At 30.9% G+C, this 15,389-nt stretch overlaps 2 long non-coding RNA genes across 4 annotated transcripts; both read right to left on the bottom strand.

Moving 5' to 3' along the window:
* Positions 1-17: 17 nt before the first annotated feature.
* On the bottom strand, positions 18-15,359 carry LOC128125978 (uncharacterized). Of its 2 annotated transcripts, XR_008223543.1 has the most exons (24): positions 14,804-15,359; positions 14,606-14,694; positions 14,428-14,504; positions 14,326-14,350; positions 10,365-10,511; positions 9,853-9,912; positions 9,099-9,475; positions 8,918-9,021; positions 8,592-8,711; positions 8,314-8,421; positions 7,345-8,171; positions 6,783-7,111; positions 6,585-6,673; positions 6,407-6,483; positions 6,168-6,329; positions 5,631-6,017; positions 5,345-5,456; positions 4,371-5,193; positions 2,017-4,120; positions 1,860-1,922; positions 1,536-1,639; positions 1,194-1,329; positions 916-1,023; positions 18-773 (listed from the first exon to the last, which is right to left on the bottom strand). It is a non-coding gene; the product is annotated as an uncharacterized LOC128125978 (long non-coding RNA). The 2 variants fall into 2 exon arrangements; XR_008223542.1 differs by having other exon boundaries at positions 1,536-4,120; positions 9,254-9,475.
* On the bottom strand, positions 12,652-14,078 carry LOC128125982 (uncharacterized). 2 transcript variants are annotated; one of them, XR_008223583.1, is made up of 5 exons: positions 13,995-14,062; positions 13,652-13,929; positions 13,366-13,477; positions 12,916-13,214; positions 12,652-12,783 (listed from the first exon to the last, which is right to left on the bottom strand). It is a non-coding gene; the product is annotated as an uncharacterized LOC128125982 (long non-coding RNA). The 2 variants fall into 2 exon arrangements; XR_008223582.1 differs by having other exon boundaries at positions 12,653-12,783; positions 13,652-14,078.
* Positions 15,360-15,389: the final 30 nt, after the last annotated feature.

The raw sequence follows: 15,389 nt of genomic DNA, 5'->3' as shown, positions 1-15,389 counted from the left end.
ACATCCTGTAAAAAGAGTAAAACATTAGTTTGTGTTCATGAAAATTAAAAAGGCACAAACAACCTACAATTATAGTATTCCATAACAGAATCCCTAATCTAATAAATAAAAAAATAGGTCACAAGCCCAATAAAAGTGTAAGTTTGGTGAAACGTAGGCACTTCACAGCTCTAGTAAAATTCAGTTAAATTAAAACCAAAAATACCTCAAGTAAATGTGAAATTGGGAAACAAATGGTTGAATCAAACTGGCAAAAAGAAACCCTGTCAAATTCCACTGTGAAAAGTGGAAAACCAGTCATTAAATATAAATAGCATAGACACCTGGGAAATTAATATAAATTAAGGAGTTAAAAATGATGTAATAAGATGAGAATATTTAATTATTAGTTAACAAGTTCAGAACAGAACATGATGCTGTGTCACCTGTTCCATCCAAGAATCATAGAGTTTTGGTGACATTCTATTCCCCGTTTAACCAACCAACCGGTAAGTTTTGGTGAGGTTACATGGCATGGCATGTATTTGACACGTCATCAAAGGTAAATATAATAAAGGTCATAGAATTGTCAAATGCATAGACCCCATGTCACCAATAACTTACCAGTTAAAACAGTCAACAAGCGACTCAGGTGGATTCTAGGCAGCAATTAGGAGCAAGATCAATGACCTTGAATAAAATGTGAATGACATTGTGAAGAGCTGACAATAATACTCTTGCATCACTCATCTTCAGTGCTTCAACAAGGGAGATAAAAGATTATGTTGATGCCCCTGTGTTGATACAATAGTTAAAACCATAGCTGTGATTATAAATGGATAAAACTTGTACAGTTAAATAAATATATTAATAGCTTTTGTTTTTATAAGTCTAATAATATTAGCACTTATCAGACGATTAAAGGCAAATAGCTACCTTTTGGACAGAAGCTTCTCAATTGATGCAGATCCCAATAACAAGTTGCATGGCATGTTTAAGGGATTCACTTGCATTATTCAAACCAGAGTATTCAGAGTTTCTTATCTGAAAAATTAAAAAATAACACAATCAATCACACATGAACAAAACAGAAAATGTTTAACAATGAACTTTGCTAGTAATATAAGACAGATTTCAAGCTAGTATGGATATCGTTCTCATCAGAATTTGAAGGATTCAAAAAAAAAGAACTAACTGAATAAGAAGAATGACACCTTTAAAACAAGTGACATTGTTGCTAGTGAAACACTCTTCTGGACAATATATATATATATATATATATATATATATATATATATATATATATATATCTTTAATACCCTTGCCTTATCCATTACCATTGGAAGCATCCTGCAAAAGTAAAGGATCAATAAGTTTTTCAGAAAATAAAAAGAGAAAAATAAAAGCACATTCATATCTTCAACAAAAGGATCAGTAGAGAAATGCATGCTGTCCACCAAAATAGAAGGCACCAGAAAATAAAATAGTGAAATAGCTTGAATACTCTAAAAACAAAACCACAACAAATCTGGTATATAATATATGTGGTAATTCACCTTGATTTACAGTATTTTGTTGAGATGAAGCAACAGAAATCAGGGTTTCCTTCAATTTTCCTAACCCTGTCCTTCATGTCCAAATCAAGATTCTTGAACAATATCTAAAAGGGAAAACCAACATGGGAATATGTACAAAATCACAATAGTACATGTGCTACACATACATAGATTCAAACATACTTCAATTGAAAACATAAGAACTGAGATTTGGCATTGCATGAATTTCAGCAACTAATCCAAGAATCCCCATAGTCCAAGGATTAGGTGGTTGATATCATATATCCCACCTAAGTCAAGAAGATGAAAAAAAACAAAATATACCTCTGTAATTAGCAATAAACGCTCTTCAGAACCTATCTGTATGAGCTCGGAACTTAGAAGAACCTGTTGCATTCCCACATAACAAAATAAAACCAACAAGGTTCAAAAATACATCAAGATTGTGAAACTGGGAAACAAATAGTGGACTCAGACTAACCCTACGTCTACTATGACCATCGCCTGTGAGAGGCGTCGATTTGGGTGAAAGCAGACATGTCGAAGAAAAAAAGGGATGAAAATCACTCGTTATTTCTCTGCTTTGCTTCAAGATTCTGGACGTTCAATTCTCAAAAAGGGGATGAAATTTCTCATTTCTCTGCTTTGCATAGATGAGAAATGAGAAATTTCATGTTTCAAAGATGTTACATAAAGAAAGAGTTAAAATATAATGATAAAAATGGATAATTTTTGAGAATTGAATGTTAAATGAAAGTTTTTTATAGTAGATTGCTTTAATTGTAATGTTTTTTCAAAGTAAAATGCATACATGAGAAAAAGTTTAGGTACAATGCTTAAAACGAGATATTTTTGAAAATCGGGTGTCAAATGAATGTTTTTGAAAATAAAATACTTTGATTGTAAGTTTTTCCAAATTAAAATGCATAGATGAGAAATGAGAAGTTTGTTGTTTCAAAGATGTTACATAAGGAAAAGTTAAAGTAAAATGATAAAAATTGGATGATTCATGAAAAATGAATGTGAAATGGAAATTTTTGAAAGTACAATGCTTTAATTATAAGTTTTTTTCAACGTATATGCATAGATGAGAAAAAGCTAAAGTACAATGCTAAAAATGGGTGATTTTAGAAAATTGAATGTAAAATGGAAAATTTTGAAAATTTTGATTGAAACTTTTTTCAAAGTAAAATGCATAGATGAGAAATGAGAAGTTTGATGTTTCGATGATGTTACATTAAGAAAAAGTACAATGCTAAAAATGTGATTATTTTAAAAAACTCAATGTAAAATGGAAAGTTTTTGAAAGTAGAATGTTTTAACTGTAAGATTTTTCAAAGTAAAATACATAGATGAGAAAAAAAAAGGTTTGATGTTTCAATGATGTTATAGAAAAGAAAGTTAAAGTACAATCCTAAAATGGGATGATTTTTGAAAGTTGAATGTAAAATGGGAAGCTTTTGAAAGTAGAATGCTTTATGTCTAATTTTTTTCAAAGGAAAACACATAGATGAGAAAAAAGAAGTTTGATGTTTTAATTATGTTACAGAAAGAAAAGTTAAACTACAATGCTAAAAATAGAATGGTTTTTGAAAATTCAATGTAAAATGGAAGTTTTTAAAAAAAGAATGCTTGAATTGCAAGTTTTTTCAATGTAAATGCATAGATGAGAAAAAAAAAATAAGAGTGATGTTTCAATGATGTTACACAAAGAAAAAGGTAAAGTACAATGTTAAAAATGTGATGATTTTTTTAAATTCAATGTAAAATAGAAATTTTTGAAAGTAAAATGCTTTATTTGGAATTTTTTGAAAGTAAAATGCATAGATGAGAAAAGAGAATTTGATGTTTTAATGATGTTACAAAAAGAAAAGTTAAAGTACAATGCTAAAAAAAGGGATGATTTTGAAAGTAGAATTTGGTGGACAACAGAATGCTTTAATTGGAAATTTTTTAAAAAGTAAAATGCATAGATGAGAAAAGTAAAGTTTGATGTTTCAGTGGTGTTATAGAAAGAAAAGTAAAAGTAGAACACTAAATAAAAATGGGATGATTTTTGAAAATTCAATGCAAAATGGATGATTTTTATTGAAAGTAGAATGCTTTAAAGGGAAGTTGTTTCAAAGTAAAATGCATAGATGAGAAAAAGAGAAGTCTGATGTTTCATTGATGTTAGATAAAGAAAAGTGAAAGTAGGATGCTAAAAATAGGAGGATTTATGAAAACTCAATGCAAAATGGATGTTTTTGAATGCACAATGAGTTAATGGGAAGTTTTTTCAAAGTAAAATTAAAGCACAATGCTAATTGTAAAAGACAAAGAGAAGCAGGACATGACTGAATTTATGACACACAGCAAAATATAGAGTGGTTTAGTGGTGGAACATACCTGGAGTATGAATTATGAAATGAAAGTACTTTCCTATTTCTGGAGTATCACACAATTGTATCTTATAATGTCAATGAAAAATTTGAAATTGAAAAAGAATAACAGCAGTAGGAGATGACATACCTTGGACTAAATATGAATATTATTTGGTAAAAGAAATTTTCTTCTGTCTTTCCCATAACATGTGATGACAGCTCCTACAAACACATACCACAAAACATAACTCATAAGCCATACATAATCAATATAATGGGTAAAGTTTTTTAAATTAAATTAAAATGTTGCAATAAATAAGAGTTCTGGAAGCATAACTTTAACAAGGGAAAAACTGAAAACACAATGCAATAGTGCAATCTTTTTTCTTGAATATAAAACTAACAGGTCTTATCAAAATTGCTTTCTATATATTTGGATAAATATTGATGTAATTGGTTTCAAGAAATTAACCTTTGGAGATGTTGGTTTCCAAATGAGGTTAGGTTTAAAGGGGCCCACAATGGTTTCAGGTGGCAACATCCTGTAAAAAGAGTAAAATATTAGTTTGCGTTCATGAAAATTGAAAAGGCAGAAACAACCTACAATTATAGTATTCCATAACAGAATCCCTAATCTAATAAATAAAAAAATAGGTCACAAGCCCAATAAAAGTGTAAGTTTAATGCAACAAAGGAACTTCCCACCTCTAGTAATTTGGTTAACAGATTAAAACCAAAAGGATTCAAAAATACCTCAAGATTCTGAAATTGAGAAACAAATGGTGGAATAAAACTGGCAAAGAGAAACCATCTGTCCACTTCCGCTGTGAAAAGTGGAAAACCAGTCATTAAATGGCATAGACACCTGGTTTTACAAGAATGAAATTAATAATGATTAGATTGATAAATTAAGGAGTTAAAAATGATGTAATAAGATGAGAATAATTAATTATTAGGAAACAGGTTTAGAACAGAGCAGAACAGGATGCTGTGTCACCTGTTCCATCCAAGAATCATAGAGTTTTGGTTCCACTGAAAAAATGTTCTATTCCCAATTTAACCACCGGTAAGTTTTGGTGAGGTGACATGGCATGTAATTGACACGTCATCAAATGCATACCAACTAGACACCTTGTCGCCAATAACTTACCAGTTAAACCGGTCAACAAGCGACTCAGGTGGATTCTAGCAATTGGATAAAATCTAAATGACATTGTGAAGAGCAGACAACAATACTCTTGTATCACTCATCTTCAGTGCTTCAACAAGAGAGATAAAAGATTAAATTGTTGCCCCTGTGCATCATATCATATAATAGTTAAAACCATAGATGTGATTATAAATGGAAAAACTTGTACAGTTAAATAAAAATATTCACAGCTTTTGTTTTTGGAAGTCTAATAATATTAGCACTTATCAGACGATTATAAGCAAATAAATAGCTACCTTTTGGACAGAATCTTCTCCATTGATGCACATCCCAATAGCACGTTGCATGGCATGTTTAAGGGATTCACTTGCATTATTCAAACCATGGTATTCAGAGTTTCTTAATTATCTGAAAAATGAAAAAAAAAAAAATACACAATCAATCACACATGAACAAAACAGAAAATGTTTAACAATGAACCTTGCTAGTAATATAAGACAGATTTCAAGCTAGTATGGATATACTTCTCATCAGAATTTTTTGGAGGATTAAAAAAAAAATAGAACTGAATGAGAATGACACCTTTAAAACAAGTGCCATTGTTGCTTGAAACACTCTTCTGGACAATATTTATAGTAGAAACTATATATCTTTAATACCCTTGCCTTATCCATTACCATTGGAAGCACCCTGCAAAAGTAAAGGATCAATAAGTTTTTCAGCAAACAGTTTTTAATTATCTAGTTGGCAGTTGCAATCAAAAGAGAAAAATAAAAAACATATTCATATCTTCAACCAAAGGAACAGCAGGGAAATGGAGTAACTGCCTTCATGTCCAAATCAAGATTCTTGAACAATATCTAAAAAGCATCAGCAAATCAGATAGTGAATACTCTAAAAACAAAAACATATATAGACAACAAACCTGGTATATAATATGTGGTAGTTCACCTTGATTTACAGTTTTTTCTTGAGATGATGCAGGGAAATGAAGTGGAGCAGCATGCAGCATGTTATCCACCAAAATAAAACGCATCAGCAAAACAGATAGTGAAATACTCTCAAAAAAAAAACATCTATACACAACAAATCTGGTATATTATATATGTGGTAATTCACCTTGATTTATAGTATTTTGTTGAGAGATGAAGCAACAGAAATCAGGGTTTCCTTTAATTTTCCTAACCCTGTCCTTCAAAAGAGATGAGATGTTCCAAATCCCAATAGCTTGAGAGTATAATCTGTGAGTACGCTACCTTCTTAACCTTCAGTAGCAGCAGCCTGAATGAAAAACAATAAAGATTTTAAATTTCTATCATGAAAGATTCAAAAAAAAAAAAAATTCAATCTTTTGCTACCTTCATGAAGACATCGATATCTGGATCAGGTTTTATGTTTGCATCTCCCTCTCTTCTCGACAATTCAGCCAACATCTCTATAATTTTTTTTGTACAATTTATGTTACACAAAACTTTATAATCTTCAAAAAGAAGAATGAAATAGAAAATTAGAATAAGGAAATAATCTGAAACTAACCATAACGTGAACCAACTTCTTGGCATCTTGCTGAAAAAGAATAACAGCAGCAGTAAATATAACCAAAATTTCTTCTCTGTCTTCCTGATCTAATAATAAAAAACAGGTCAAACCCAATAAAACTGCAAGTTTAATGAAACATAACAACTTCACACCTCAAGTAGATGTTAAATTAAAACCAACAGGGTTCAAAAATACCTCACGCTTGTAAAATTGAGGAACAGATAGTGGAATCAGACTGGAAAAAACAAACCCTCTGTCCACTATGGCCATCGCCTGTGAGAAGCGTCGATTTGGGTGAAAGCAGAGATATCGAAGAAAAAAGTGGATGAAAATCAATCGTTATGTCTCTGCTTTGCTTCAAGATTCTGGACATTTGGTTTGCTGAGATCAAACGAAAGAATATTTCAAGTGTTCGCTTCAGAGGGGTTGGGGCGTATAAGTTGATATTTGGGGTGAGAGGATCCGGTTTCAAGAAAACTTCTTCTCTGTCTTTCCAATAAAAATAAAACATGTGATGACAGCTTCTACAAACACATACCACAAAACATAATCAATGTAATGGGTAAACTTTTTTAAACTAAATTAAAATGTTGCAATAAATAAGAGTTCTGGAAGCATAACTTTAACAAAGGGGAAAACTGAAAACACAATGCAATAGTGCAATCTTTTTTCTTGAATATAAAACTAACAGGTCTTATCAAAATTGCTTTCTATATATTTGGATAAATATTGATGTAATTGGTTTCAAGAAATTAACCTTTGGAGATGTTGGTTTCCAGATGAGGTTGGCCCACCATGGTTTCAGGTGGCAACATCCTGTAAAAAGAGTAAAACATTAGTTTATGTTCATGAAAATTAAAAAGGCACAAACAACCTACAATTATAGTATTCCATAACAGAATCCCTAATCTAATAAATAAAAAAATAGGTCACAAGCCCAATAAAAGTGTAAGTTTGGTGAAACGTAGGCACTTCACAGCTCTAGTAAAATTCAGTTAAATTAAAACCAAAAATACCTCAAGTAAATGTGAAATTGGGAAACAAATGGTTGAATCAAACTGGCAAAAAGAAACCCTGTCAAATTCCACTGTGAAAAGTGGAAAACCAGTCATTAAATATAAATAGCATAGACACCTGGGAAATTAATATAAATTAAGGAGTTAAAAATGATGTAATAAGATGAGAATATTTAATTATTAGTTAACAAGTTCAGAACAGAACATGATGCTGTGTCACCTGTTCCATCCAAGAATCATAGAGTTTTGGTGACATTCTATTCCCCGTTTAACCAACCAACCGGTAAGTTTTGGTGAGGTTACATGGCATGGCATGTATTTGACACGTCATCAAAGGTAAATATAATAAAGGTCATAGAATTGTCAAATGCATAGACCCCATGTCACCAATAACTTACCAGTTAAAACAGTCAACAAGCGACTCAGGTGGATTCTAGGCAGCAATTAGGAGCAAGATCAATGACCTTGAATAAAATGTGAATGACATTGTGAAGAGCTGACAATAATACTCTTGCATCACTCATCTTCAGTGCTTCAACAAGGGAGATAAAAGATTATGTTGATGCCCCTGTGTTGATACAATAGTTAAAACCATAGCTGTGATTATAAATGGATAAAACTTGTACAGTTAAATAAATATATTAATAGCTTTTGTTTTTATAAGTCTAATAATATTAGCACTTATCAGACGATTAAAGGCAAATAGCTACCTTTTGGACAGAAGCTTCTCAATTGATGCAGATCCCAATAACAAGTTGCATGGCATGTTTAAGGGATTCACTTGCATTATTCAAACCAGAGTATTCAGAGTTTCTTATCTGAAAAATTAAAAAATAACACAATCAATCACACATGAACAAAACAGAAAATGTTTAACAATGAACTTTGCTAGTAATATAAGACAGATTTCAAGCTAGTATGGATATCGTTCTCATCAGAATTTGAAGGATTCAAAAAAAAAGAACTAACTGAATAAGAAGAATGACACCTTTAAAACAAGTGACATTGTTGCTAGTGAAACACTCTTCTGGACAATATATATATATATATATATATATATATATATATCTTTAATACCCTTGCCTTATCCATTACCATTGGAAGCATCCTGCAAAAGTAAAGGATCAATAAGTTTTTCAGCAAATAAAAAGAGAAAAATAAAAGCACATTCATATCTTCAACAAAAGGATCAGTAGAGAAATGCATGCTGTCCACCAAAATAGAAGGCACCAGAAAATAAAATAGTGAAATAGCTTGAATACTCTAAAAACAAAACCACAACAAATCTGGTATATAATATATGTGGTAATTCACCTTGATTTACAGTATTTTGTTGAGATGAAGCAACAGAAATCAGGGTTTCCTTCAATTTTCCTAACCCTGTCCTTCATGTCCAAATCAAGATTCTTGAACAATATCTAAAAGGGAAACAACATGGGAATATGTACAAAATCACAATAGTACATGTGCTACACATACATAGATTCAAACATACTTCAATTGAAACTTGGAACCCAACACATGGGTTCCTTTTACCTCCCAACACATTCTCAACATCAGCTTGAGTTCATCTTCTGTCACAGATGGCTCACTGGAAATCATTAACTTAAATGAAATTTAAAGTATTTGAAGTTAAAATAAATGGCTAACCTTTTCCCTTTTAAACCAACCAACAACTTTAAGCATTCCCATTGAAATAAAAGCTACTACTCTTCAACCTGGATATAAAACAATTACAGGCCATACCTATTTAATACTTGTTAATGCTAATTTTATTAGTATAAAGTATAAATACAGTTGGGACTTTCCTTTTTCTTTTTCTAATGTCAGCAAGGGCTCCCTAGCTCCCCTGTTCCCTTCTTTCACCAAAACCTAACACAAACTTAAAATGAATTTAAAATCTAATCCTGTTATTGACTGATCATAACCCCCAGTATTTGCAGATTTTAAACCTGTATTTTTCATTCAGTGGATAATCTGACGAGCAAACTCACTAAAATCAATTTTTTTTTTCTGATAAAAACTCAAAATTTGAAATGATTCAAGATTTTTTTAAACCACTTTTGTTAATTAGAAGAGCAGAATCACAATCATCACAACAAAATAGCTGTTGAATCCAATTTAACTTTTAAAGTCCAATTTTTAAGCAAAATCAAACAAGTTTTGATATTTTAAAATAAAAATGTTTGGATGATGATATGATATGATAATAACTGAAAAAGGTGGAAATACATAATAGCAAGAATTACCTTCATACCACCACCCATGGAAGAACCAGTCAGTTAACTAACTGTCATCGGAAACCCTGCCTGCAAATTTAAAATAAAAATATTAAAAGTGGAATGTCTCTATTCTATGTTTATAATAAAAAAACAACCTCCAAATCATAATTGCTACCTATTTCAAAACATCAACCCATAATTAGACAGTCTATAGAAATACATTTATAGCAATAAGCATCATTTTAAAAATTAGTAGGATTTAATGAATATTAATTTTTTTTAAATAACTTAACTGCCCTAAATTGTAATAAAAAATATCACATTTTGGATATCCCTATATTTAAGGGAAAGGAAGACAGAAGAAAATAATGAGAAAATCTTATATGAAGTTTGATTTCAAAGTGAAAATGATAAATCTTGAAAAATATAGAAGTAAATTCAACTATTATGAGAAAAGAATAACATTTGGCTCTTTCTTGTATATACAATAAAATTGTAAATATAAATGTTAAAAAGATATAAAAATATATATATAATACCAGGAGCAAAATTGGATTCATGAGGGCCAACAAAATAGTGAGAAAGACTCCTTCCATAAGAGTGGCAATGAAATGACATGGATACCCCTCATCATTAGTTTGACATACATTAAGTCTGTAATCCTGCTACAGACCACACTTGACAACCTAATTATTAATGAATAATATTCAGAATGGCATAAAAAAATTAACATCTTATGTAATCATCAACTAATTTCATTCCCAAATGGCTTCACTACATCTAACTATTTAACAAAAACCATTATACCACATGAACCTAGTGTTGGCAAATGCTTTCTATTGATATTTTTCCTATTAAAGATATTCGTAGAATAAATTAAATAGTCAAAAAATAATAAAGATTTAACATACAACTTGATTAAGGGGGATAAAAAGAAAATCTTAATGAGGGGAGGGAGTAAAATGTAAAATGTAAAAAAAGACTCAATACATGCCCTGGTAAAAGAATTATTGTAGTATAACTTAACAGATTTCTTACAAAAAAGAACAATGAGCAAAAGTAGGATTAATCTACTTGGGGTTTTGCATCTGTGGCACACATAGCCTCAGCCACTGAACATTTCATGACAAAGGTTCTTAAATCCATCTTTCAAATATAAAATTTATAAACAGGTTTTTTTGGGGAATTTACCCTTAAGGTATTATCTTGTAGAAACTTCTTAGAAGCATCATTGAGGTAATTGGTATCAACAATAAGAAGTTTCTACAATGCTAAAAATGGGATGATATTTTGAAAAGTCAACATAAAATGGACTTTAATGAATGTAGAATGCTTTAATTAGAAGATTTTTAAAGTGAAATGCATCGATGAGTAAAAGAGAAGTCTGATGCTTCAATGATGTTACAGAAAAAAAAAGTGAAAGTCCAATGCTAAAAATAGGATGGTTATTGAAAATTCATTGTAAAATGGATGTTTTTGAAAGTAAAATGCTTGAATTGCAAGTTTTTTCAAAGTAAAATGCATAGATGAGAAAAAGATAAGAATGATGTTTTAATTATGTTACAGATAGAAAAGTTCTAGTACAATGCTAAAGATAGAATGGTTTTTGAAAATACAATGTAAAATGAAAGATTTTGAAAATAAAAAGCTTGATTTGCAATTTTTTTCAATGTAAAATGCATAGATAAGAAAAGTGAAGTTTGATATTTTAATGATGTTACAAAAAGAAAAGTTAAAGTACAATGCTAAAAATGGGATGATTATGCTATAACTGGATTTTTTTTTTCAAAATAAAATGCATAGATGAAAAAAGTGAAGTTTCAATGATGTTAAACAAAGAAAAAGTGAAAGTGCAATGCTGAAAATGGAATGATTTTTGAAAAATCAACGTAAAATGGAAGTTTTGGAATGCTTTAATCGGATTTTTTTTTCAAAAATAAAATGCATTGATGAACATTCAATGCAAAACGGATGTTTTTTGAATGTACAATGATTTAATGGGAAGTTTTTTCAAAATAAAATTAAAGCACCATGCTAATTGTAAAAGAATAAGAGGAGCAGGACATGAACATGAACATGACATACCCAACACTGAATTTATGACACACAACAAAATATAGAGTGGTTTAGTGGTAAAACATACCTGGAGTATGAAATGAAAGCAATTTGCTATTTCTGGATCCCCACTATGAAAGTGGAAATATACACATGTTTAGTATCACAGAACTGGTAAAAGAAAATTGAAATTGAAAAAGAATAACAGCATCAGGAAATGACATACCTTGGACTTGATATGAATATAATTCGTAAAAGAAAATTTCTTCTGTCTTTCCCATAACATGTGATGACAGCTCATACAAACACATACCACAAAACATAAGTCAAAAGCCATACATAATCAATGTAATGGGTAAACTTTTCTAAATTAAAATGCTGTAATAAATAAGAGTTCTGAAAGCATAACTTTAATAAGGGAAAAACTGAAAACACAATGCAATAGTGCAATCTTTTTTCTTGAATATAAAACTAACAAGTCTTATCAAAATTGCTTTCTATATATTTGGATAAATAATGATGTAATTGGTTTCAAGAAATTAACCTTTGGAGATGTTGGTTTCCAGATGAGGTTGGGTTTGAAGGGGCCCACCATGGTTTCAGGTGGCAACATCCTGTAAAAAGAGTAAAACATTAGTTTGTGTTCATGAAAATTAAAAAGGCACAAACAACCTCCAATTATAGTATTCCATAACAGAATCCCTAATCTAATAAAAAAAAAAACAGGTCACAGAATCCCTAACCTCTAGTAATTTGGTTAACAGATTAAAACCAAAAGGATTCAAAAATACCTCAAGATTCTGAAATTGAGAAACAAATGGTGGAATAAAACTGGCAAAGAGAAACCATCTGTCCACTTCCGCTGTGAAAAGTGGAAAACCAGTCATTAAATGGCATAGACACCTGGTTTTACAAGAATGAAATTAATAATGATTAGATTGATAAATTAAGGAGTTAAAAATGATGTAATAAGATGAGAATAATTAATTATTAGGAAACAGGTTTAGAACAGAGCAGAACAGGATGCTGTGTCACCTGTTGCATCCAAGAATCATAGAGTTTTGGTTCCACTGAAAAAATGTTCTATTCCCAATTTAACCAACCGGTAAGTTTTGGTGAGGTGACATGGCATGTAATTGACACGTCATCAAATGCATACCAACTAGACACCTTGTCGCCAATAACTTACCAGTTAAACCGGTCAACAAGCGACTCAGGTGGATTCTAGCAATTGGATAAAATCTAAATGACATTGTGAAGAGCAGACAACAATACTCTTGTATCACTCATCTTCAGTGCTTCAACAAGAGAGATAAAAGATTAAATTGTTGCCCCTGTGCATCATATCATATAATAGTTAAAACCATAGATGTGATTATAAATGGAAAAACTTGTACAGTTAAATAAAAATATTCACAGCTTTTGTTTTTGGAAGTCTAATAATATTAGCACTTATCAGACGATTATAAGCAAATAAATAGCTACCTTTTGGACAGAATCTTCTCCATTGATGCACATCCCAATAGCACGTTGCATGGCATGTTTAAGGGATTCACTTGCATTATTCAAACCATGGTATTCAGAGTTTCTTAATTATCTGAAAAATGAAAAAAAAAAAAATACACAATCAATCACACATGAACAAAACAGAAAATGTTTAACAATGAACCTTGCTAGTAATATAAGACAGATTTCAAGCTAGTATGGATATACTTCTCATCAGAATTTTTTGGAGGATTAAAAAAAAAATAGAACTGAATGAGAATGACACCTTTAAAACAAGTGCCATTGTTGCTTGAAACACTCTTCTGGACAATATTTATAGTAGAAACTATATATCTTTAATACCCTTGCCTTATCCATTACCATTGGAAGCACCCTGCAAAAGTAAAGGATCAATAAGTTTTTCAGCAAACAGTTTTTAATTATCTAGTTGGCAGTTGCAATCAAAAGAGAAAAATAAAAAACATATTCATATCTTCAACCAAAGGAACAGCAGGGAAATGGAGTAACTGCCTTCATGTCCAAATCAAGATTCTTGAACAATATCTAAAAAGCATCAGCAAATCAGATAGTGAATACTCTAAAAACAAAAACATATATAGACAACAAACCTGGTATATAATATGTGGTAGTTCACCTTGATTTACAGTTTTTTCTTGAGATGATGCAGGGAAATGAAGTGGAGCAGCATGCAGCATGTTATCCACCAAAATAAAACGCATCAGCAAAACAGATAGTGAAATACTCTCAAAAAAAAAACATCTATACACAACAAATCTGGTATATTATATATGTGGTAATTCACCTTGATTTATAGTATTTTGTTGAGAGATGAAGCAACAGAAATCAGGGTTTCCTTTAATTTTCCTAACCCTGTCCTTCAAAAGAGATGAGATGTTCCAAATCCCAATAGCTTGAGAGTATAATCTGTGAGTACGCTACCTTCTTAACCTTCAGTAGCAGCAGCCTGAATGAAAAACAATAAAGATTTTAAATTTCTATCATGAAAGATTCAAAAAAAAAAAAAATTCAATCTTTTGCTACCTTCATGAAGACATCGATATCTGGATCAGGTTTTATGTTTGCATCTCCCTCTCTTCTCGACAATTCAGCCAACATCTCTATAATTTTTTTTGTACAATTTATGTTACACAAAACTTTATAATCTTCAAAAAGAAGAATGAAATAGAAAATTAGAATAAGGAAATAATCTGAAACTAACCATAACGTGAACCAACTTCTTGGCATCTTGCTGAAAAAGAATAACAGCAGCAGTAAATATAACCAAAATTTCTTCTCTGTCTTCCTGATCTAATAATAAAAAACAGGTCAAACCCAATAAAACTGCAAGTTTAATGAAACATAACAACTTCACACCTCAAGTAGATGTTAAATTAAAACCAACAGGGTTCAAAAATACCTCACGCTTGTAAAATTGAGGAACAGATAGTGGAATCAGACTGGAAAAAACAAACCCTCTGTCCACTATGGCCATCGCCTGTGAGAAGCGTCGATTTGGGTGAAAGCAGAGATATCGAAGAAAAAAGTGGATGAAAATCAATCGTTATGTCTCTGCTTTGCTTCAAGATTCTGGACATTTGGTTTGCTGAGATCAAACGAAAGAATATTTCAAGTGTTCGCTTCAGAGGGGTTGGGGCGTATAAGTTGATATTTGGGGTGAGAGGATCCGGTTTCAAGAAAACTTCTTCTCTGTCTTTCCAATAAAAATAAAACATGTGATGACAGCTTCTACAAACACATACCACAAAACATAATCAATGTAATGGGTAAACTTTTTTAAACTAAATTAAAATGTTGCAATAAATAAGAGTTCTGGAAGCATAACTTTAACAAAGGGGAAAACTGAAAACACAATGCAATAGTGCAATCTTTTTTCTTGAATATAAAACTAACAGGTCTTATCAAAATTGCTTTCTATATATTTGGATAAATATTGATGTAATTGGTTTCAAGAAATTAACCTTTGGAGATGTTGGTTTCCAGAT

Source organism: Lactuca sativa, chromosome 5 (assembly GCF_002870075.4).
Source record: "Lactuca sativa cultivar Salinas chromosome 5, Lsat_Salinas_v11, whole genome shotgun sequence".
Classification (NCBI taxonomy): Eukaryota; Viridiplantae; Streptophyta; class Magnoliopsida; order Asterales; family Asteraceae; genus Lactuca; species Lactuca sativa.
This window is presented reverse-complemented; position numbering and strand designations above follow the sequence as displayed.